General features: G+C 35.9%; 1 long non-coding RNA gene across 1 annotated transcript; it reads left to right on the plus strand.

Annotated features, from left to right (window-relative positions):
* The first annotated feature begins 8251 nt into the window (after window positions 1-8251).
* On the plus strand, window positions 8252-11818 carry LOC139460587 (uncharacterized). The gene is made up of 3 exons (XR_011652813.1): window positions 8252-8326; window positions 10270-10348; window positions 11440-11818. It is a non-coding gene; the product is annotated as an uncharacterized lncRNA (long non-coding RNA).
* The last annotated feature ends 15438 nt before the right edge of the window (window positions 11819-27256 follow it).

The following is a 27256-nucleotide window of genomic DNA, read 5'->3' on the forward strand; positions in this document are numbered from 1 at the left end:
CGTTACTTGAGAGAGCAAAACTCGGAAGGAGCCGACCCCTTTTCAGTAAATCATCGCTGACTTCTTTAACAGAGTGTGCACCAGCGTATGGAATACCTAGACCATGGTTAACTCCACTCAGACGCCAATCTTTACTCGTAGAAACATTAAATTCATTACAAATACGTTCAAATGCCTTCTTATCGTACTGATTATTTGTGGAATTCCACGCTCGATCCTGCGGTAATGGAGCACTAATTTCTTTAAGTATACGTCTAATCTGATAGTACACGTGAAATGACATAACAGACTTATTCAGTTCAAATCCTGGAGCGTAAAGAGATACGCCACATCCCGTTGTGGCACACCATACGGCAAAGTTTAACTGATTCTGCCAAAATTGCATCGGATTGTGAAACCAATCGTGCACCATTTTATCGCTAGTTGCCGTGACCCTGTACTTTTCAAAGATATCGGGGAATTTAACTAAAAATTCAGCACCAGAGGCAGTTACTATAATCGATTGATTAGTAATGTAAGTTGATTTCATATTTAAGTTATGATATAGTATCATTGTATATTTAATATGTATGTTGCACTCCCGGGAATAACAAATGGCCAGTCTATTCAACTGCTTCAAACTATCGATAACTCGGATGGACAACTCGAAGTAGCTCTATGCGATATAACGTATTACCAACAGTGGACCAATATAAGTGCTACGAAAGATAATAATAAGATATTAATAATACATGAAAGAGATAGAATTATTACTATACCTGATGGGTATTACAGCGTAAGCTCACTCAGTGATGAATTTTTTAAGCCTTATGGAGCTAGTCTCACACAAAATGAGGCGACTGGGAGACTGAAATTACACCCTGGAATAATGGGTGTAATTCCTTACAGGAACTTAAGAATTACAATTGGATTTGCAACCAATTATAGTATAATAGCCGATTCATCAAATGAGGGAAATACATTACCCGATTTAGTTCCCTATAAAGAGTTGTTCATTCATCTTGATCAAATAAGCACGACGGATAATATTCAACTAGAAAGTCCTTCAACTCTGCTCAGAAGTGTTCCAGTGAAAAATGAAAAATACAATAGCTGTAGAACGGAATCTTTCTCGTTATTACAATATAAAAAATTGAAGCGGGGTATTATTTCAGACCTTAAAATTTCTGTATTAGATGTAAAACACCAACCTGTACATATAGGATACTTAAGTGTAACACTCCATATTATAAATAATGATTGATTCCATATTTAAGTTATGATATAGTATCATTGTATATTTGATATGTATGTTACACTCCTGGGAATAACAAATAGTCAGTCTATTGAACTGCTTCGTACTATCGATAACTCGGATGGACAACTCGAAGTAGCTCTATGCGATGTAACGTATTACCCGCGGTGGACCAATATAAGTGCTGCGAGAGGTAATAATGTGTTAACGCTATTTCATGGCAATATCAAATCCATTACTATAACTGATGGGTATTACAGTGTATGCTCACTCAATGATGAATATTTTAAGCCTTATGGAGCTAGTATCACACAAAATGAGGCGACTGGGAAAATAATCTTATCCCCTGGAGAAAATGGTGTAGTTCCTCTCGGGTACATAGGACCTACACTTGGATTTTCAAATGATGCTACTATAATAATCCCTTCATCAAAAAATGAGGGGGATATATTACCCGATTTAGCTCCCTATAAAGAGCTGTGCATCCATCTTGATCAAATAAGCACGACGGATAATATTCAACAAGAAAGTCCTTCAACTCTGCTGAGATCTATTCCAGTGAAAAATGAAAAATACAATAGCGGTAGAACGGAATCTTTCTCGTCATTACAATATAAAAAATTAAAGCGTGGTATTATTTCAGACCTCAAAATTTCTGTATTAGATGTAAAACACCAACCTGTACATATAGGATACTTAAGTGTAACACTCCATATTATAAATAATGGTTGATGCATCAGGCCCTGGAACGCTCAGACAATGTAATACAATTGCGCTTTCCGATCTCGGAGACACTGAAGGATTCGGTAAACCCGGTACCAATGGTAAGTTATACGCTTTACACTTACACGATAATGTATACAAGCGGAAAGAAGTCACATTCACGGGTAATCTGGAAGATTTAAGCGATGTCGACGTTAGTAGACTCCTTAAAACCACTCCGTACAATATTATTTACAACAGTGAGAATAAATGGACTATGGTCGAGGCAAACATCAAGTGGCTACTGAATATCGTCATTACCCCACCTTATGCGATGATGGGTAAGGGACATAATTTAACTAAGATAATAAATAGTGGCATCGTACTCGCGGCCTATATCCCGTCAAAACGAAAAAGTGTGTTAGTCACTCCCCTGCCAGAAAAACCAGGTCATATGGTATATAGTCGTCCGGCAATCCAAAATGTTAGTTTAAATTTGGTTACAGAATTCGATGATATTAAAGTTAACTTGAGTGCAATACCTAATATTTCTACGCTTATTATTGAAGTCTTGTTCGGAGATGCACCGGTAGATGCCTTCGAAATATTACCAGGTTTATCGATTAAATGGCTCAAGAAACACGAGCGTCAACGTTGCAGTATTATTCATGTTGGTGCATCGCCCGTTGCAACCCTCGAGGGGGTTCAAATTATTAAAAGTGGTAGTATTTCTCTTTCTAAGATATTCTTGCCGTATAATATACATTTGATAAGGTTGATGTATACTCTCAAAACATTTAAGCAAGACCAATTAAAGACTATTATATATTCGTAATATACACTATGAGTTTATATCCAGCGCTCGATGAAATGATGGAAACTGTTGATGGATTTCGATTACATCAAATAAACGACATAAAACATCGAATAGAGAAGGATAGGGAGTTGAGACTTGGATTGTATAAAAAGTATCGCAGAGCCGTGAATGCTCTGGACGGAGTTGACACCGCTCTTGTAGTGGCTGGCATGGGACTCGGTGTAGCCGGTGTCGGTTTACTATCAACTATAATCGCCGTGCCTATCGTGCTCGGCATGGAAATAACCGCTGGAGTCTCGGGACTGGCAGGAATAGCGATAAAATTCATTTCTCGTAGGTTGCAAAAGAAAGCATTAAAACACGATAGTATTCGAATACTCGCCGAAGCAAAGTTGAACAGCATCGAGGATCATATTTCGACAGCAGTGGCCGATTGCAAGATATCCGAGGATGAGTTTCGTTTAGTGCTGTCGGAACTCACCAAATACAATGAAATGAAGCAGGAGATTCGATCAAAATCTCGTAAGACCAATGGTATTAGCGAAGACGATAACAAAAAGTTCATAGAACAGGGGAGGCAACAAGCGTGCCAAAACCAAAGAACTGGTTGGAGATTAAAAATATCGTGTGATTACATTTAGACAAATGCTTACATAAATATAAAAAAACTATTAAATGGAGAGAATTACCACAAGGTTTTTATTATATCAGTGATGTCAAACCAACCAAATACGGTAATCAATTGTTTCTTATCAATTTACAAAAAGAGTGTAGTTATATAGTCTGGTCTCCTAGTAAAATGAACGAAGAACTTAATAAAAATGTTGAATATCGCTTTATCGATAAAAATAATGAAGAATATTTTTATTACCATTTAGACTCATCTAAAGCAATGATTGGACCCAGGTATTGGTGAGCTAGAGCCATGACTATCGTTGAATCGCATAATCATTTTGGCATAAAAAATTCCCCCTGTAGTAACAGTATAGGTATATAAATCCAGTTCCAGTGGAAGTGAGCCAGAACCCCCATTACCTATAAATATTTATATCATAGACTCCAGGTGGTGGTCAATTTAACTTAATCTCATGACTATCATTGAATCGCATAGTCATTTTGGCATAAAAAATTCCTCCTGTAGTGGTGGTATAAGTATATGAATCCCGCTCCTGTGGAAGTGAGCCAGAACCCCCATTACCTATACTACTACTTAAAATTATTAGTGGTTGTCAACTTACCTGATCATGCATCGTGTGGACTGGTGTGCACTTCATGTATATCTGGGCCTGCGTTCCACCTCTCCCCAACAAAATCAATCCAAAAATAGAATATATTTTCTCAACTTCACATTTTGTGAATGTTTTCTTCAAAAGTTGTCTCCCTTGTCCTCGATGAGCACACTAAAATGTAAATGATCCGATTTCTATCGCGTTTTAATTGTTAATAATTATTCCACAAAGTGAAGGTCATAGTCTAGTGTCATACACAGTCAACTATTTTCATGTTTCAACTAAAGTGGAATTTATACCTATGAATTCAAGTTTACAAGACACCTGCTTGTGTTGAAGTGCCAGCAGATATTAGTACTTAAAATTATTAGTGGTTGTCAACTTACCTGATCATGCAGCATGTGGACTGGTGTGCACTTCATGTATATCTGGGTCTGCGTTCCACCTCTCCCCAACAAAATCAAACCAAAAATAGAATATATTTTCTCAACTTCACATTTTGTGAATGTTTTCTTCAAAAGTTGTCTCCCTTGTCCTCGATGAGCACACTAAAATGTAAATAATCCCATTTCTATTGCGTTTTAATTGTTAATAATTATTCCACAAAGTGAAGGTCATAGTCTATTGTCATACACAGTCAACTATTTTAATGTTTCAACTAAAGTGGAATTTATACATATGAATTCAAGTTTACAAGACACCTGCTTGTGTTGAAGTGCCAGCAGATATTAGTACTTAAAATTATTAGTGGTTGTCAACTTACCTGATCATGCAGCATGTGGACTGGTGTGCACTTCATGTATTTCTGGGCCTGCGTTCCACCTCTCCCCAACAAAATTAAACCAAAAATAGAATATATTTTCTCAACTTCACATTTTGTGAATGCTTTCTTCAAAAGTTGTCTCCCTTGTCCTCGATGAGCACACTAAAATGTAAATAATCCCATTTCTATCGCGTTTTAATTGTTAATAATTATTCCACAAAGTGAAGGTCATAGTCTAGTGTCATACACAGTCAACTATTTTCATGTTTCAACTAAAGTGGAATTTATACCTATGAATTCAAGTTTACAAGACACCTGCTTGTGTTGAAGTGCCAGCAGATATTAGTACTTAAAATTATTAGTGGTTGTCAACTTACCTGATCATGCATCGTGTGGACTGGTGTGCACTTCATGTATATCTGGGTCTGCGTTCCACCTCTCCCCAACATATTCAAACCAAAAATAGAATATGTTTTCTCAACTTCACATTTTGTGAATGTTTTCTTCAAAAGTTGTCTCCCTTGTCCTCGATGAGCACACTAAAATGTAAATAATCCCATTTCTATCGCGTTTTAATTGTTAATAATTATTCCACAAAGTGAAGGTCATAGTCTAGTGTCATACACAGTCAACTATTTTCATGTTTCAACTAAAGTGGAATTTATACATATGAATTCAAGTTTACAAGACACCTGCTTGTGTTGAAGTGCCAGCAGATATTAGTACTTAAAATTATTAGTGGTTGTCAACTTACCTGATCATGCATCGTGTGGACTGGTGTGCACTTCATGTATATCTGGGTCTGCGTTCCACCTCTCCCCAACAAAATCAAACCAAAAATAGAATATGTTTTCTCAACTTCACATTTTGTGAATGTTTTCTTCAAAAGTTGTCTCCCTTGTCCTCGATGAGCACACTAAAATGTAAATAATCCCATTTCTATCGCATTTTAATTGTTAATAATTATTCCACAAAGTGAAGGTCATAGTCTAGTGTCATACACAGTCAACTATTTTCATGTTTCAACTAAAGTGGAATTTATACATATGAATTCAAGTTTACAAGACACCTGCTTGTGTTGAAGTGCCAGCAGATATTAGTACTTAAAATTATTAGTGGTTGTAAACTTACCTGATCATGCATCGTGTGGACTGGTGTGCACTTCATGTATATCTGGGTCTGCGTTCCACCTCTCCCCAACAAATTCAAACCAAAAATAAAATATGTTTTCTCAACTTCACATTTTGTGAATGCTTTCTTCAAAAGTTGTCTCCCTTGTCCTCGATGAGCACACTAAAATGTAAATAATCCCATTTCTATCGCGTTTTAATTGTTAATAATTATTCCACAAAGTGAAGGCCATAGTCTAGTGTCATACACAGTCAACTATTTTCATGTTTCAACTAAAGTGGAATTTATACGTATGAATTCAAATTTACAAGACACCTGCTTTTGTTAAAGTGCCAGCAGATATTAGTACTTAAAATTATTAGTGGTTGTCAACTTACCTGATCATGCATCGTGTGGACTGGTGTGCACTTCATGTATATCTGGGTCTGCGTTCCACCTCTCCCCAACAAAATCAAACCAAAAATAGAATATATTTTCTCAACTTCACATTTTGTGAACGTTTTCTTCAAAAGTTGTCTCCCTTGTCCTCGATGAGCACACTAAAATGTAAATGATCCGATTTCTATCGCATTTTAATTGTTAATAATTATTCCACAAAGTGAAGGTCATAGTCTAGTGTCATACACAGTCAACTATTTTCATGTTTCAACTAAAGTGGAATTTATACGTATGAATTCAAGTTTACAAGACACCTGCTTGTGTTGAAGTGCCAGCAGATATTAGTACTTAAAATTATTAGTGGTTGTAAACTTACCTGATCATGCATCGTGTGGACTGGTGTGCACTTCATGTATATCTGGTTCTGCGTTCCACCTCTCCCCAACAAATTCAAACCAAAAATAGAATATGTTTTCTCAACTTCACATTTTGTGAATGCTTTCTTCAAAAGTTGTCTCCCTTGTCCTCGATGAGCACACTAAAATGTAAATAATCCCATTTCTATCGCGTTTTAATTGTTAATAATTATTCCACAAAGTGAAGGCCATAGTCTAGTGTCATACACAGTCAACTATTTTCATGTTTCAACTAAAGTGGAATTTATACGTATGAATTCAAGTTTACAAGACACCTGCTTTTGTTAAAGTGCCAGCAGATATTAGTACTTAAAATTATTAGTGGTTGTCAACTTACCTGATCAGGCATCGTGTGGACTGGTGTGCACTTCATGTATATCTGGGTCTGCGTTCCACCTCTCCCCAACAAAATCAAACCAAAAATAGAATATATTTTCTCAACTTCACATTTTGTGAATGTTTTCTTCAAAAGTTGTCTCCCTTGTCCTCGATGAGCACACTAAAATGTAAATGATCCGATTTCTATCGCGTTGTAATTGTTAATAATTATTCCACAAAGTGAAGACCATAGTCTAGTGTCATACACAGTCAACTATTTTCATGTTTCAACTAAAGTGGAATTTATACGTATGAATTCAAGTTTACAAGACACCTGCTTGTGTTGAAGTGCCAGCTGATATTAGTACTTAAAATTATTAGTGGTTGTCAACTTACCTGATCATGCAGCATGTGGACTGGTGTGCACTTCATGTATATCTGGGTCTGCGTTCCACCTCTCCCCAACAAAATCAAACTAAAAATAGAATATATTTTCTCAACTTCACATTTTGTGAATGTTTTCTTGAAAGTTGTCTCCCTTGTCCTCGATGAGCACACTAAAATGTAAATAATCCCATTTCTATCGCCTTTTAATTGTTAATAATTATTCCACAAAGTGAAGGTCATAGTCTAGTGTCATACACAGTCAACTATTTTCATGTTTCAACTAAAGTGGAATTTATACATATGAATTCAAGTTTACAAGACACCTGCTTGTGTTGAAGTGCCAGCAGATATTAGTACTTAAAATTATTAGTGGTTGTCAACTTACCTCCCAGCTAGCACACCTACATCGGACCGACGTTGGCTTTGCATCGGCAACCGCCGGCAATATCGGCATCGGCAAACTGCAGCGGTCCGCTGTCAGGCCAATGCTGGTGACTGGCACTGACATTGAACCTGATATATGATTTGATCTTGTTATGATAACATAAAAGAAAAAAACACATTTGTCGATTACAATGTGACAAATAATAGATCAAGTATATTTACGAATAATACAATAATTCTATTCGAACTCAAAATATTAACTTTATTTTTAATTTTTAAATTAAATAGATCAAGCACATTCACTGGCCATTTTGGCTGCACATATACAACAGACAGAGAAGATACAGACGGGATTCGTCACATCTTACAATTCATTCAGCAAATTACATGATATTGGCAAAAGTTTGGAATATCGCGAGCGGTTATGTTACGTTGGTCCAACGTTTTCACAACATGTTTCCAAGGGAAGCTACTCTTGTTATAGAGGGCGCTGTTACTCACGCGCGTCATTTCAAGCAGACGACGAAAGGATGATGTGTGGAGGGCTGAGGGAAAATCTATTTTGCGGTAAGTGTTTACTTCATTACTGTATTTACGAGGTTTTTATTTCATTTTCAAACCTTACAATTGAAACGAGAAACAGTGTAAACGTGAGTAGAGAAATCTAGGCCTATGTGTTTTGGAGGTTTTGAGAAACACACTCCTGTCAATTCTACGTCAGTGTCAAAATCCGTGGAATATGTCGTGACACTGCATCCTCACCAGATTCTCTATTTATATTTTTTTTAAATACCACCATATACATATTTCTAGCAAAACGCGGGGACAAGGGCAAATACAAAACATGACAAGATATGTTTTATTTACATGTAGATTCAGCGATGTTCAACCAACGAGTCGCAATCTCGGGGTGAGAGTATTACAGCGGCAAGCAAATGAATAGCCAAACATTTACTTACATTAGTATTTTTGAATGAACATTGCTTTATTTGTCATTGTCACATGCGTATTTGTTAAGTGTGGGGATGGATGAGGTTAGGAAATTGATTACAAACTCGAATTTACAAGTCAATTTTGTGATTGCTGTCAGCGCAAAAAGCAGTGAACATGAAATTCATAACGAGGCTTTCGGAAACTTTCAGCATTGCGTGTGCATGTCATGCGATCCAGCTAATGTTTCCTACTGATCGATGAACGGAGCTTCACTGCCGAGTTTGGTTTTCGATCACCAAAAAGTTGAAATAAAAAAAAAAAATGTATGTTTTTTTAATGTCATAGTTACTTGCGAATTTGGAACTTTTTCTGGATAATGGGCGAAATGAAAGGACAGCTCTTTTAGTAAACGGATCACTGCGCATTACAGGTGTGGGCAATTTTATCAAGATCTGCTGGATACCTTACATAGACTTAGGCCTATAATCGATCAGAAATCTTATACCTATGTATGGTATCTGTATCGATCGATTGAGGTTTTGAGATATGGCTATTTCAGAATGGATTTTTAGGTTGTGTGTGTTTGGGGGGGGGGGAGGGGGTATGGTAGTTTTATCTAGTTAAGTAATTTATGATGTACATTTTTGATGAAATACTGAATTAATTTTTTTTAAATGTACTATTTCAAAGGTATGATGCTAAATATATAATCCAAAACAATTTAGAATGTCATTTATTTGATCAAATTTCAAATTAATGGTAAAACTTCGAGGAAGATACTTCAGTACAGATTTTTCAGGACATTATCCATTGTAGAAAAACGCCCACAGCCTTGTTTCAAATTTGATTTATTCTAACTAAAGATATATTATTTCAGTTTATCATTATCCCTTTGCCTATGTTTACAAACAATGAAACTCCATAAAATTACTTGTCCCCAATACTTTCCTGCTATTTTTTGCATACAAGTGTTTGTAATATGTACATACCTTTGTATCTGATCTTTTAATGAAAAACGTTTATTTGCAGTTTTGGTTTACCATGATGTAATCTACATATATTTTGGCATCATATAATAAATGAAATCTGTTTTGTGGTAACCAGACTTCACAGGATCTGTTCAATATTATGTCAATATGGGGATTTTCTCACTGCTTTTCAATGGATGTGGCTATGGCTATTAACGTGAAACTACTTTCCCTGGGAAATTATTTCTGCTACATGGCTCCAGATAAGGACTGTATGTACAAGTCAATATTATGTCAATATGGGGATTTTCTCACTGCTTTTCAATGGATGTGGCTATGGCTATTAACATGAAAATACTTTCCCTGGGAAATTATTTCTGCTACATGGCTCCAGATAAGGACTGTATGTACAAGTGCAAATATATGAGATAAGATGTATGACTTAAGGAAAGGACCTGATATCTGTGTATGGCCAAAGCTTTATTTAAATGTTACTTTTATGTTTTGAGCAATATTCCCCTCAACCTCTTGACATCATCACCATAATAGCTAAGTGCTCACTGCTGCTACACAAACTTGACATATAATATCCTTATATTTCTATTTAAGAAAATCAGATTGGCAAACATGGATGAGCTGAATGAACTCTTAGCAGCTTTTCCATAATCGAGCAACTGAGAGAGAACTGGTGAGTGAATTAAATTTCTTTAGATGTATCAAGTATGGGAAATTTACTCCAATTTTGATTCATATAGAAGATCCGGGGTAGAAGATATCTTCAGCAACCCATGTTTGCCGTAAAAGGCAACTATGCTTGTCGTATGAGGCGACTAATGGGATCGGGAGGTGAGGCTCTCTGACTTTGTTGATGCATGTCATCAATCCCAATTGCATGGATTGATGCTCATGATGTTAATCACTGGATTGTCTTGTCCAGACTCGATTATTTACAGACCGCCGTCATATAGCTGGAATATTGCTGAGTGAGGCGTTAAACAACAAACCAAACCAACTGATACATGTTTCTGCTTGAAATATTTATAAGCATATATTTAATATCATGTTTGCCCTATTAAGGGACCCTGACACTTACTATGGTAATCTTCCAAATGAAATTTCATGCTGACTTACTTTTGATGGACATACAAGAGAGATTGCACACCTAAAACTGTTTTCCAGCAAGATTGGAGGAGCGGGGTTATGTGGTTATTGGGGATTTTTATTGGGCTAAATTAATAGGGTGATATGTCAGTTATAAAATCTTTTTTAATTGACATAAGAAACAGATTAGGGACCTACCATACAATATTGGGAGTTGATATGTTATTTGCGTATATAATTACACATAATTCAATTTACTTATTTACACATATTATTAACTCATCAATTTACTTACTGGGATTCCGATAATTCTAGTGTGGGGCCTTCTGCTTTTAGCCCCTAAATTTGGAAAAAGGCCCACATTTTCAAATACAATGGGGCATTTTAACATTGTGCTGTATGGACAAGTGCGGGTGTACCTAGGGAATATATGAAATTGTCACATAAAGGGCCCATGGCAGAAAATTCCTTGAGTGAACCCTGTATTTATTAACAGGTGTCAAGACTTAAAATAAAATATACACACATATGTAAGGTGGTGCATGTGAACAGGGTATTACTTATTCTATTATTCCATTATGTTAACACACTTGTGAAGTCCATTACTTGTAATTGTGAGAGTGCATGCAATGACTTATAATATGCACACTGACATTTTTTGCTATCATTTGTAAACAGAAGCTGAGGAGGAAGCCTGCAGCTGGGCTCTTACAAGCCACTGACAAGTACATGGTGACCTGTGTAAAAGAATGGCTTCGAGTTCCAGGAGCAAGGCTTAGAAATGGCATAAGGAAAACGCGTACTGAAAAACAGAGGTGTAGATAGAGAATCTGCAAACAAAAGTGCTGAATTGCAACGGAACAAAGAAATCCAAAAAGATGGTGTTGACAACATATTTTTCACAGGGTTATGACCCTTGTTTTTGAACTTGGTACATATACTGCCAGGTTCTCTTGGACACTACTGAAGTTAATAAATGAAATTTTCCGTGCTTATCTAAGGTACAAACTCCAGAAGATGGTTATAAGAACTTATTTTGTATGGAGTTATGGCCTTTTCTTCATGCTATTTTAACTTGATGAAATATGGGGGGGGGGGGGGGGGGGGTTGTCTCTGAATTTGAAGCCACATAAATGAAATTTTGCAGGCCAATATGAGGGGTATATGTTTAGACTGTGTTTTAAAACAGGTTTTGAGAATATATGTTTCACATCCGCCTTGTTGCAGGTAGTAACACTGTTTTCTTGTAAATAATAATTAATTAATAATAAAGTTTATTATTCTATTTTGCTCTTTGTGTTTATTTATAAGTATTAACTACACATGTATTAGGGTACATAAAAAATAGTACTGTAACTAGTGTAAGCATTTCGATTGTTTTGTACAGCTAGAAGTATTTATATTACTAACATTTGGTTTTCAAAGTATTAACTATGATAAAAAAATATTATCTTTTTAAAAATTCAGTATTTTTTAGTTTTACCTTTTATCTTTGTAACTTTAACATCACGGCTAGCTGCAGCTTTTAGAAATGTTTAGTTTTATGTACCCTAACACTACACTTGGAAAATATGAAATATGAAGATGAGATGTTGTCAGTTATGACTTCTGATGACATCAGCCTATTTAAGACAATGGCAGATGCTGCGCTGATAATTATTGTCGACGTTCGGCCGATGTCCATCCAATGCTGATTCCATAACAGTTGCCGGAGGCTGGCCAGATAACTATTTACGACGTTGGGCCGATGTCGATCCGATGAGCAAAACTTCATCGGCCCGACATTGTTTGCCGACGCTGGGCCAATGTTGGGCCGATGCAGGGCCGATGATGTTTGCCGACGTTGGGCCAATGTCGATCCGATGAGCAAAACTTCATCGGCCCGACGATGTTTGCCGACGCTGGGCCGATGCTGGGCCGATGCTGGGCCGGTGCAGTGCCGATGCCGGGCCGATGACGTTTGCCGGCGTTGGGCCGATGTCGATCCGATGAGCAAAACTTCATCGGCCCGATGCAGTTTGCCGACGTTGGGCCGATGGTGTAGCCGACGTTGGGCCGATGCAGGGCCGATGATGGCATGCTACCTGGGCTGATCATGCATCGTGTGGACTGGTGTGCACTTCATGTATATCTGGGTCTGCGTTCAACCTCTCCCCAACAAAATCAAACCAAAAATAGAATATGTTTTCTCAACTTCACATTTTGTGAATGTTTTCTTCAAAAGTTGTCTCCGTTGTCCTCGATGAGCACACTAAAATGTAAATAATCCCATTTCTATCGCCTTTTAATTGTTCATAATTATTCCACAAAGTGAAGACCATAGTCTAGTGTCATACACAGTCAACTATTTTCATGTTTCAACTAAAGTGGAATTTATACGTATGAATTCAAGTTTACAAGACACCTGCTTGTGTTGAAGTGCCAGCTGATATTAGTACTTAAAATTATTAGTGGTTGTCAACTTACCTGATCATGCAGCATGTGGACTGGTGTGCACTTCATGTATATCTGGGTCTGCGTTCCACCTCTCCCCAACAAAATCAAACCAAAAATAGAATATATTTTCTCAACTTCACATTTTGTGAATGTTTTCTTGAAAGTTGTCTCCCTTGTCCTCGATGAGCACACTAAAATGTAAATAATCCCATTTCTATCGCCTTTTAATTGTTAATAATTATTCCACAAAGTGAAGGTCATAGTCTAGTGTCATACACAGTCAACTATTTTCATGTTTCAACTAAAGTGGAATTTATACATATGAATTCAAGTTTACAAGACACCTGCTTGTGTTGAAGTGCCAGCAGATATTAGTACTTAAAATTATTAGTGGTTGTCAACTTACCTGATCATGCATCGTGTGGACTGGTGTGCACTTCATGTATATCTGGGTCTGCGTTCCACCTCTCCCCAACAAAATCAAACCAAAAATAGAATATGTTTTCTCAACTTCACATTTTGTGAATGTTTTCTTCAAAAGTTGTCTCCCTTGTCCTCGATGAGCACACTAAAATGTAAATAATCCCATTTCTATCGCCTTTTAATTGTTAATAATTATTCCACAAAGTGAAGGTCATAGTCTAGTGTCATACACAGTCAACTATTTTCATGTTTCAACTAAAGTGGAATTTATACATATGAATTCAAGTTTACAAGACACCTGCTTGTGTTGAAGTGCCAGCAGATATTAGTACTTAAAATTATTAGTGGTTGTAAACTTACCTGATCATGCAGCATGTGGACTGGTGTGCACTTCATGTATTTCTGGGCCTGCGTTCCACCTCTCCCCAACAAAATTAAACCAAAAATAGAATATATTTTCTCAACTTCACATTTTGTGAATGTTTTCTTGAAAGTTGTCTCCCTTGTCCTCGATGAGCACACTAAAATGTAAATAATCCCATTTCTATCGCGTTTTAATTGTTAACAATTATTCCACAAAGTGAAGACCATAGTCTAGTTTCATACACAGTCAACTATTTTCATGTTTCAACTAAAGTGGAATTTATACGTATGAATTCAAGTTTACAAGACACCTGCTTCTGTTGAAGTGCCAGCAGATATTAGTACTTAAAATTATTAGTGGTTGTAAACTTACCTGATCATGCATCGTGTGGACTGGTGTGCACTTCATGTATATCTGGGTCTGCGTTCCACCTCTCCCCAACAAAATCAAACTAAAAATAGAATATATTTTCTCAACTTCACATTTTATGAATGTTTTCTTCAAAAGTTGTCTCCCTTGTCCTCGATGAGCACACTAAAATGTAAATAATCCCATTTCTATCGCCTTTTAATTGTTAATAATTATTCCACAAAGTGAAGGCCATAGTGTAGTGTCATACACAGTCAACTATTTTCATGTTTCAACTAAAGTGGAATTTATACATGTGAATTCAAGTTTACAAGACACCTGCTTGTTTTGAAGTGCCAGCAGATATTAGTACTTAAAATTATTAGTGGTTGTAAACTTACCTGATCATGCATCGTGTGGACTGGTGTGCACTTCATGTATATCTGGTTCTGCGTTCCACCTCTCCCCAACAAATTCAAACCAAAAATAGAATATGTTTTCTCAACTTCACATTTTGTGAATGCTTTCTTCAAAAGTTGTCTCCCTTGTCCTCGATGAGCACACTAAAATGTAAATAATCCCATTTCTATCGCGTTTTAATTGTTAATAATTATTCCACAAAGTGAAGGCCATAGTCTAGTGTCATACACAGTCAACTATTTTCATGTTTCAACTAAAGTGGAATTTATACGTATGAATTCAAGTTTACAAGACACCTGCTTTTGTTAAAGTGCCAGCAGATATTAGTACTTAAAATTATTAGTGGTTGTCAACTTACCTGATCATGCATCGTGTGGACTGGTGTGCACTTCATGTATATCTGGGTCTGCGTTCCACCTCTCCCCAACAAAATCAAACCAAAAATAGAATATATTTTCTCAACTTCACATTTTGTGAATGTTTTCTTCAAAAGTTGTCTCCCTTGTCCTCGATGAGCACACTAAAATGTAAATGATCCGATTTCTATCGCATTTTAATTGTTAATAATTATTCCACAAAGTGAAGGTCATAGTCTAGTGTCATACACAGTCAACTATTTTCATGTTTCAACTAAAGTGGAATTTATACGTATGAATTCAAGTTTACAAGACACCTGCTTGTGTTGAAGTGCCAGCAGATATTAGTACTTAAAATTATTAGTGGTTGTCAACTTACCTGATCATGCAGCATGTGGACTGGTGTGCACTTCATGTATATCTGGGTCTGCGTTCCACCTCTCCCCAACAAAATCAAACCAAAAATAGAATATATTTTCTCAACTTCACATTTTGTGAATGTTTTCTTGAAAGTTGTCTCCCTTGTCCTCGATGAGCACACTAAAATGTAAATAATCCCATTTCTATCGCCTTTTAATTGTTAATAATTATTCCACAAAGTGAAGGTCATAGTCTAGTGTCATACACAGTCAACTATTTTCATGTTTCAACTAAAGTGGAATTTATACATATGAATTCAAGTTTACAAGACACCTGCTTGTGTTGAAGTGCCAGCAGATATTAGTACTTAAAATTATTAGTGCTTGTCAACTTACCTGATCATGCATCGTGTGGACTGGTGTGCACTTCATGTATATCTGGGTCTGCGTTCCACCTCTCCCCAACAAAATCAAACGAAAAATAGAATATATTTTCTCAACTTCACATTTTGTGAATGTTTTCTTCAAAAGTTGTCTCCCTTGTCCTCGATGAGCACACTAAAATGTAAATGATCCGATTTCTATCGCATTTTAATTGTTAATAATTATTCCACAAAGTGAAGGTCATAGTCTAGTGTCATACACAGTCAACTATTTTCATGTTTCAACTAAAGTGGAATTTATACGTATGAATTCAAGTTTACAAGACACCTGCTTGTGTTGAAGTGCCAGCAGATATTAGTACTTAAAATTATTAGTGGTTGTCAACTTACCTGATCATGCAGCATGTGGACTGGTGTGCACTTCATGTATATCTGGGTCTGCGTTCCACCTCTCCCCAACAAAATCAAACCAAAAATAGAATATATTTTCTCAACTTCACATTTTGTGAATGTTTTCTTGAAAGTTGTCTCCCTTGTCCTCGATGAGCACACTAAAATGTAAATAATCCCATTTCTATCGCCTTTTAATTGTTAATAATTATTCCACAAAGTGAAGGTCATAGTCTAGTGTCATACACAGTCAACTATTTTCATGTTTCAACTAAAGTGGAATTTATACATATGAATTCAAATTTACAAGACACCTGCTTGTGTTGAAGTGCCAGCAGATATTAGTACTTAAAATTATTAGTGCTTGTCAACTTACCTGATCATGCATCGTGTGGACTGGTGTGCACTTCATGTATATCTGGGTCTGCGTTCCACCTCTCCCCAACAAAATCAAACCAAAAATAGAATATGTTTTCTCAACTTCACATTTTGTGAATGTTTTCTTCAAAAGTTGTCTCCCTTGTCCTCGATGAGCACACTAAAATGTAAATAATCCCATTTCTATCGCCTTTTAATTGTTAATAATTTTTCCACAAAGTGAAGGTCATAGTCTAGTGTCATACACAGTCAACTATTTTCATGTTTCAACTAAAGTGGAATTTATACATATGAATTCAAGTTTACAAGACACCTGCTTGTGTTGAAGTGCCAGCAGATATTAGTACTTAAAATTATTAGTGGTTGTAAACTTACCTGATCATGCAGCATGTGGACTGGTGTGCACTTCATGTATTTCTGGGCCTGCGTTCCACCTCTCCCCAACAAAATTAAACCAAAAATAGAATATATTTTCTCAACTTCACATTTTGTGAATGTTTTCTTGAAAGTTGTCTCCCTTGTCCTCGATGAGCACACTAAAATGTAAATAATCCCATTTCTATCGCGTTTTAATTGTTAACAATTATTCCACAAAGTGAAGACCATAGTCTAGTTTCATACACAGTCAACTATTTTCATGTTTTAACTAAAGTGGAATTTATACGTATGAATTCAAGTTTACAAGACACCTGCTTGTGTTGAAGTGCCAGCAGATATTAGTACTTAAAATTATTAGTGGTTGTAAACTTACCTGATCATGCATCGTGTGGACTGGTGTGCACTTCATGTATATCTGGGTCTGCGTTCCACCTCTCCCCAACAAAATCAAACTAAAAATAGAATATATTTTCTCAACTTCACATTTTATGAATGTTTTCTTCAAAAGTTGTCTCCCTTGTCCTCGATGAGCACACTAAAATGTAAATAATCCCATTTCTATCGCGTTTTAATTGTTAATAATTATTCCACAAAGTGAAGGCCATAGTCTAGTGTCATACACAGTCAACTATTTTCATGTTTCAACTAAAGTGGAATTTATACATGTGAATTCAAGTTTACAAGACACCTGCTTGTTTTGAAGTGCCAGCAGATATTAGTACTTAAAATTATTAGTGGTTGTCAACTTACCTGATCCTGCAGTATGTGGACTGGTGTGCACTTCATGTATATCTGGGTCTGCGTTCCACCTCTCCCCAACAAAATCAAACCAAAAATAGAATATATTTTCTCAACTTCACATTTTGTGAATGTTTTCTTGAAAGTTGTCTCCCTTGTCCTCGATGAGCACACTAAAATGTAAATAATCCCATTTCTATCGCCTTTTAATTGTTAACAATTATTCCACAAAGTGAAGACCATAGTCTAGTTTCATACACAGTCAACTATTTTCATGTTTTAACTAAAGTGGAATTTATACGTATGAATTCAAGTTTACAAGACACCTGCTTGTGTTGAAGTGCCAGCAGATATTAGTACTTAAAATTATTAGTGGTTGTAAACTTACCTGATCATGCATCGTGTGGACTGGTGTGCACTTCATGTATATCTGGGTCTGCGTTCCACCTCTCCCCAACAAAATCAAACTAAAAATAGAATATATTTTCTCAACTTCACATTTTATGAATGTTTTCTTCAAAAGTTGTCTCCCTTGTCCTCGATGAGCACACTAAAATGTAAATAATCCCATTTCTATCGCCTTTTAATTGTTAATAAATATTCCACAAAGTGAAGGCCATAGTCTAGTGTCATACACAGTCAACTATTTTCATGTTTCAACTAAAGTGGAATTTATACGTATGAATTCAAGTTTACAAGACACCTGCTTGTGTTGAAGTTCCAGCAGATATTAGTACTTAAAATTATTAGTGGTTGTCAACTTACCTGATCATGCAGCATGTGGACTGGTGTGCACGTCATGTATTTCTGGGTCTGCGTTCAACCTCTCCCCAACAAAATTAAACCAAAAATAGAATATATTTTCTCAACTTCACATTTTGTGAATGTTTTCTTGAAAGTTGTCTCCCTTGTCCTCGATGAGCACACTAAAATGTAAATAATCCCATTTCTATCGCGTTTTAATTGTTAATAATTATTCCACAAAGTGAAGACCATAGTCTAGTTTCATACACAGTCAACTATTTTCATGTTTCAACTAAAGTGGAATTTATACGTATGAATTCAAGTTTACAAGACACCTGCTTGTGTTGAAGTGCCAGCAGATATTAGTACTTAAAATTATTAGTGGTTGTAAACTTACCTGATCATGCATCGTGTGGACTGGTGTGCACTTCATGTATATCTGGGTCTGCGTTCCACCTCTCCCCAACAAAATCAAACTAAAAATTGAATATATTTTCTCAACTTCACATTTTGTGAATGTTTTCTTCAAAAGTTGTCTCCCTTGTCCTCGATGAGCACACTAAAATGTAAATAATCCCATTTCTATCGCCTTTTAATTGTTAATAATTATTCCACAAAGTGAAGGTCATAGTCTAGTGTCATACACAGTCAACTATTTTCATGTTTCAACTAAAGTGGAATTTATACCTATGAATTCAGGTTTACAAGACACCTGCTTGTGTTGAAGTGCCAGCAGATATTAGTACTTAAAATTATTAGTGGTTGTCAACTTACCTGATCATGCATCGTGTGGACTGGTGTGCACTTCATGTATATCTGGGTCTGCGTTCCACCTCTCCCCAACATATTCAAACCAAAAATAGAATATATTTTCTCAACTTCACATTTTGTGAATGTTTTCTTCAAAAGTTGTTTCCCTTGTCCTCGATGAGCACACTAAAATGTAAATAATCCCATTTCTATCGCGTTTTAATTGTTAATAATTATTCCACAAAGTGAAGGCGATAGTCTAGTGTCATACACAGTCAACTATTTTCATGTTTCAACTAAAGTGGAATTTATACGTATGAATTCAAGTTTACAAGACACCTGTTTGTGTTGAAGTGCCAGCAGATATTAGTACTTAAAATTATTAGTGGTTGTCAACTTACCTGATCATGCAGCATGTGGACTGGTGTGCACTTCATGTATATCTGGGTCTGCGTTCCACCTCTCCCCAACAAAATCAAACCAAAAATAGAATATATTTTCTCAACTTCACATTTTGTGAATGTTTTCTTGAAAGTTGTCTCCCCTGTCCTCGATGAGCACACTAAAATGTAAATAATCCCATTTCTATCGCGTTTTAATTGTTAACAATTATTCCACAAAGTGAAGACCATAGTCTAGTTTCATACACAGTCAACTATTTTCATGTTTTAACTAAAGTGGAATTTATACGTATGAATTCAAGTTTACAAGACACCTGCTTGTGTTGAAGTGCCAGCAGATATTAGTACTTAAAATTATTAGTGGTTGTAAACTTACCTGATCATGCATCGTGTGGACTGGTGTGCACTTCATGTATATCTGGGTCTGCGTTCCACCTCTCCCCAACAAAATCAAACTAAAAATAGAATATATTTTCTCAACTTCACATTTTGTGAATGTTTTCTTCAAAAGTTGTCTCCCTTGTCCTCGATGAGCACACTAAAATGTAAATAATCCCATTTCTATCGCCTTTTAATTGTTCATAATTATTCCACAAAGTGAAGACCATAGTCTAGTGTCATACACAGTCAACTATTTTCATGTTTCAACTAAAGTGGAATTTATACGTATGAATTCAAGTTTACAAGACACCTGCTTGTGTTGAAGTGCCAGCTGATATTAGTACTTAAAATTATTAGTGGTTGTCAACTTACCTGATCATGCAGCATGTGGACTGGTGTGCACTTCATGTATATCTGGGTCTGCGTTCCACCTCTCCCCAACAAAATCAAACTAAAAATAGAATATATTTTCTCAACTTCACATTTTATGAATGTTTTCTTCAAAAGTTGTCTCCCTTGTCCTCGATGAGCACACTAAAATGTAAATAATCCCATTTCTATCGCGTTTTAATTGTTAATAATTATTCCACAAAGTGAAGGCCATAGTCTAGTGTCATACACAGTCAACTATTTTCATGTTTCAACTAAAGTGGAATTTATACATGTGAATTCAAGTTTACAAGACACCTGCTTGTGTTGAAGTGCCAGCAGATATTAGTACTTAAAATTATTAGTGGTTGTCAACTTACCTGATCATGCAGCATGTGGACTGGTGTGCACTTCATGTATATCTGGGTCTGCGTTCCACCTCTCCCCAACAAAATCAAACCAAAAATAGAATATATTTTCTCAACTTCACATTTTGTGAATGTTTTCTTGAAAGTTGTCTCCCTTGTCCTCGATGAGTACACTAAAATGTAAATAATCCCATTTCTGTCGCGTTTTAATTGTTAATAATTATTCCACAAAGTGAAGGTCATAGTCTAGTGTCATACACAGTCAACTATTTTCATGTTTCAACTAAAGTGGAATTTATACATATGAATTTAAGTTTACAAGACACCTGCTTGTGTTGAAGTGCCAGCAGATATTAGTACTTAAAATTATTAGTGGTTGTCAACTTACCTGATCATGCAGCATGTGGACTGGTGTGCACTTCATGTATTTCTGGGTCTGCGTTCAACCTCTCCCCAACAAAATTAAACCAAAAATAGAATATATTTTCTCAACTTCACATTTTGTGAATGTTTTCTTCAAAAGTTGTCTCCCTTGTCCTCGATGAGCACACTAAAATGTAAATAATCCCATTTCTATCGCGTTTTAATTGTTAATAATTATTCCACAAAGTGAAGACCATAGTCTAGTTTCATACACAGTCAACTATTTTCATGTTTCAACTAAAGTGGAATTTATACGTATGAATTCAAGTTTACAAGACACCTGCTTGTGTTGAAGTGCCAGCAGATATTAGTACTTAAAATTATTAGTGGTTGTAAACTTACCTGATCATGCATCGTGTGGACTGGTGTGCACTTCATGTATATCTGGGTCTGCGTTCCACCTCTCCCCAACAAAATCAAACTAAAAATTGAATATATTTTCTCAACTTCACATTTTGTGAATGTTTTCTTCAAAAGTTGTCTCCCTTGTCCTCGATGAGCACACTAAAATGTAAATAATCCCATTTCTATCGCCTTTTAATTGTTAATAATTATTCCACAAAGTGAAGGTCATAGTCTAGTGTCATACACAGTCAACTATTTTCATGTTTCAACTAAAGTGGAATTTATACCTATGAATTCAGGTTTACAAGACACCTGCTTGTGTTGAAGTGCCAGCAGATATTAGTACTTAAAATTATTAGTGGTTGTCAACTTACCTGATCATGCATCGTGTGGACTGGTGTGCACTTCATGTATATCTGGGTCTGCGTTCCACCTCTCCCCAACATATTCAAACCAAAAATAGAATATATTTTCTCAACTTCACATTTTGTGAATGTTTTCTTCAAAAGTTGTTTCCCTTGTCCTCGATGAGCACACTAAAATGTAAATAATCCCATTTCTATCGCGTTTTAATTGTTAATAATTATTCCACAAAGTGAAGGCGATAGTCTAGTGTCATACACAGTCAACTATTTTCATGTTTCAACTAAAGTGGAATTTATACGTATGAATTCAAGTTTACAAGACACCTGCTTGTGTTGAAGTGCCAGCAGATATTAGTACTTAAAATTATTAGTGGTTGTCAACTTACCTGATCATGCAGCATGTGGACTGGTGTGCACTTCATGTATATCTGGGTCTGCGTTCCACCTCTCCCCAACAAAATCAAACCAAAAATAGAATATATTTTCTCAACTTCACATTTTGTGAATGTTTTCTTGAAAGTTGTCTCCCTTGTCCTCGATGAGCACACTAAAATGTAAATAATCCCATTTCTATCGCGTTTTAATTGTTAATAATTATTCCACAAAGTGAAGGTCATAGTCTAGTGTCATACACAGTCAACTATTTTCATGTTTCAACTAAAGTGGAATTTATACATATGAATTCAAGTTTACAAGACACCTGCTTGTGTTGAAGTGCCAGCAGATATTAGTACTTAAAATTATTAGTGGTTGTCAACTTACCTGATCTTGCAGCATGTGGACTGGTGTGCACTTCATGTATTTCTGGGTCTGCGTTCCACCTCTCCCCAACAAAATTAAACCAAAAATAGAATATGTTGTCTCAACTTCACATTTTGTGAATGTTTTCTTGAAAGTTGTCTCCCTTGTCCTCGATGAGCACACTAAAATGTAAATAATCCCATTTCTATCGCGTTTTAATTGTTAACAATTATTCCACAAAGTGAAGACCATAGTCTAGTTTCATACACAGTCAACTATTTTCATGTTTCAACTAAAGTGGAATTTATACGTATGAATTCAAGTTTACAAGACACCTGCTTGTGTTGAAGTGCCAGCAGATATTAGTACTTAAAATTATTAGTGGTTGTAAACTTACCTGATCATGCATCGTGTGGACTGGTGTGCACTTCATGTATATCTGGGTCTGCGTTCCACCTCTCCCCAACAAAATCAAACTAAAAATTGAATATATTTTCTCAACTTCACATTTTGTGAATGTTTTCTTCAAAAGTTGTCTCCCTTGTCCTCGATGAGCACACTAAAATGTAAATAATCCCATTTCTATCGCCTTTTAATTGTTAATAATTATTCCACAAAGTGAAGGTCATAGTCTAGTGTCATACACAGTCAACTATTTTCATGTTTCAACTAAAGTGGAATTTATACATATGAATTCAGGTTTACAAGACACCTGCTTGTTTTGAAGTGCCAGCAGATATTAGTACTTAAAATTATTAGTGGTTGTCAACTTACCTGATCATGCATCGTGTGGACTGGTGTGCACTTCATGTATATCTGGGTCTGCGTTCCACCTCTCCCCAACATATTCAAACCAAAAATAGAATATATTTTCTCAACTTCACATTTTGTGAATGTTTTCTTCAAAAGTTGTCTCCCTTGTCCTCGATGAGCACACTAAAATGTAAATAATCCCATTTCTATCGCGTTTTAATTGTTAATAATTATTCCACAAAGTGAAGGCGATAGTCTAGTGTCATACACAGTCAACTATTTTCATGTTTCAACTAAAGTGGAATTTATACATATGAATTCAAGTTTACAAGACACCTGCTTGTGTTGAAGTGCCAGCAGATATTAGTACTTAAAATTATTAGTGGTTGTAAACTTACCTGATCATGCATCGTGTGGACTGGTGTGCACTTCATGTATATCTGGGTCTGCGTTCCACCTCTCCCCAACAAAATCAAACCAAAAATAGAATATGTTTTCTCAACTTCACATTTTGTGAATGTTTTCTTCAAAAGTTGTCTCCCTTGTCCTCGATGAGCACACTAAAATGTAAATAATCCCATTTCTATCGCCTTTTAATTGTTAATAATTATTCCACAATATGAAGGTCATAGTCTAGTGTCATACACAGTCAACTGTTTTCATGTTTTAACTAAAGTGGAATTTATACATATGAATTCAAGTTTACAAGACACCTGCTTGTGTTGAAGTGCCAGCAGATATTAGTACTTAAAATTATTAGTGGTTGTCAACTTACCTGATCATGCATCGTGTGGACTGGTGTGCACTTCATGTATATCTGGGTCTGCGTTCCACCTCTCCCCAACAAAATCAAACCAAAAATAGAATATATTTTCTCAACTTCACATTTTGTGAATGTTTTCTTGAAAGTTGTCTCCCTTGTCCTCGATGAGCACACTAAAATGTAAATAATCCCATTTCTATCGCGTTTTAATTGTTAATAATTATTCCACAAAGTGAAGGTCATAGTCTAGTGTCATACACAGTCAACTATTTTCATGTTTCAACTAAAGTGGAATTTACACATATGAATTCAAGTTTACAAGACACCTGCTTGTGTTGAAGTGCCAGCAGATATTAGTACTTATATCTGCTGGCACTTCAGCACAAGCAGGTGTCTTGTAAACTTGAATTCATACGTATAAATTCCACTTTAGTTGAAACATGAAAATAGTTGACTGTGTATGACACTAGACTATGGTCTTCACTTTGTGGAATAATTATTAACAATTAAAAGGCGATAGAAATGGGATTATTTACATTTTAGTGTGCTCCTCGAGGACAGGGGAGACAACTTTCAAGAAAACATTCACAAAATGTGAAGTTGAGAAAATATATTCTAATTTTGGTTTGATTTTGTTGGGGAGAGGTGGAACGCAGACCCAGATATACATGAAGTGCACACCAGTCCACATGCTGCATGATCAGGTAAGTTGACAACCACTAATAATTTTAAGTACTAATATCAGCTGGCACTTCAACACAAGCAGGTGTCTTGTAAACTTGAATTCATCAAGTAAATTCCACTTTAGTTGAAACATGAAAACAGTTGACTGTGTATGACACTAGACTATGGTCTTCACTTTGTTGAATGATTATTAACAATTAAAACGCGATAGAAATGGGATTATTTACATTTTAGTGTGCTCATCGAGGACAAGGGAGACAACTTTTGAAGAAAACATTCACAAAATGTGAAGTTGAGAAAATATATTCTATTTTTGGTTTGATTTTGTTGGGGAGAGGTGGAACGCAGACCCAGATATACATGAAGTGCACACCAGTCCACACGATGCATGATCAGGTAAGTTTACAACCACTAATAATTTTAAGTACTAATATCAGCTGGCACTTCAACACAAGCAGGTGTCTTGTAAACTTGAATTCATACGTATAAATTCCACTTTAGTTGAAACATGAAAATAGTTGACAGTGTATGAAACTAGACTATGGCCTTCACTTTGTGGAATAATTATTAACAATTAAAACGCTATAGAAATGGGATTATTTACATTTTAGTGTGCTCATCGAGGACAGGGGAGACAACTTTCAAGAAAACATTCACAAAATGTGAAGTTGAGAAAACATATTCTATTTTTGGTTTGATTTTGTTGGGGAGAGGTGGAACGCAGACCCAGAAATACATGAAGTGCACACCAGTCCACATGCTGTATGATCAGGTAAGTTTACAACCACTAATAATTTTAAGTACTAATATCTGCTGGCACTTCAACACAAGCAGGTGTCTTGTAAACTTGAATTCATACGTATAAATTCCACTTTAGTTGAAACATGAAAATAGTTGACTGTGTATGAAGCTAGACTATGACCTTCACTTTGTGGAATAATTATTAACAATTAAAACGCGATAGAAATGGGATTATTTACATTTTTGTGTGCTCATCGAGGACAAGGGAGACAACTTTTGAAGAAAACATTCACAAAATGTGAAGTTGAGAAAATATATTCTATTTTTGGTTTGATTTTGTTGGGGAGAGGTGGAACGCAGACCCAGATATACATGAAGTGCACACCAGTCCACGCGATGCATGTTCAGGTAAGTTGACAACCACTAATAATTTTAAGTACTAATATCTGCTGACACTTCAACACAAGCAGGTGTCTTGTAAACTTGAATTCATACGTATAAATTCCACTTTAGTTGAAACATGAAAATAGTTGACTGTGTATGACACTAGACTATGGCCTTCACTTTGTGGAATAATTATTAACAATTAAAACGCGATAGAAATGGGATTATTTACATTTTAGTGTGCTCATCGAGGACAAGGGAGACAACTTTTGAAGAAAACATTCACAAAATGTGAAGTTGAGAAAATATATTCTATTTTTGGTTTGATTTTGTTGGGGAGAGGTGGAACGCAGACCCAGATATACATGAAGTGCACACCAGTCCACACGATGCATGATCAGGTAAGTTTACAACCACTAATAATTTTAAGTACTAATATCAGGTGGCACTTCAAAACAAGCAGGTGTCTTGTAAACTTGAATTCATACGTATAAATTCCACTTTAGTTGTAACATGAAAATAGTTGACTGTGTATGACACTAGACTATGACCTTCACTTTGTAGAATAATTATTAACAATTAAAACGCGATAGAAATGGGATTATTTACATTTTAGTGTGCTCCTCGAGGACAGGGGAGACAACTTTCAAGAAAACATTCACAAAATGTGAAGTTGAGAAAACATATTCTATTTTTGGTTTGATTTTGTTGGGGAGAGGTGGAACGCAAACACAGATATACATGAAGTGCACACCAGTCCAAATGCTGCATGATCAGGTAAGTTGACAACCACTAACAGTTTTAAGTACTAATATCAGCTGGCACTTCAACACTAGCAGGTGTCTTGTAAACTTGAATTCATACGTATAAATTCCACTTTAGTTGAAACATGAAAACAGTTGACTGTGTATGACACTAGACTATGGCCTTCACTTTGTGGAATAATTATTAACAATTAAAACGCGATAGAAATGGGATTATTTACATTTTAGTGTGCTCATCGAGGACAAGGGAGACAACTTTTGAAGAAAACATTCACAAAATGTGAAGTTGAGAAAATATGTTCTATTTTTGGTTTGATTTTGTTGGGGAGAGGTGGAACGCAGACCCAGATATACATGAAGTGCACACCAGTCCACACGATGCATGATCAGGTAAGTTTACAACCACTAATAATTTTAAGTACTAATATCAGGTGGCACTTCAAAACAAGCAGGTGTCTTGTAAACTTGAATTCATACGTATAAATTCCACTTTAGTTGTAACATGAAAATAGTTGACTGTGTATGACACTAGACTATGACCTTCAC

Source organism: Haliotis cracherodii, unplaced genomic scaffold (genome assembly GCF_022045235.1).
Source record: "Haliotis cracherodii isolate W230 unplaced genomic scaffold, xgHalCrac1.p SCAF_14, whole genome shotgun sequence".
Taxonomy (NCBI): Eukaryota; Metazoa; Mollusca; class Gastropoda; order Lepetellida; family Haliotidae; genus Haliotis; species Haliotis cracherodii.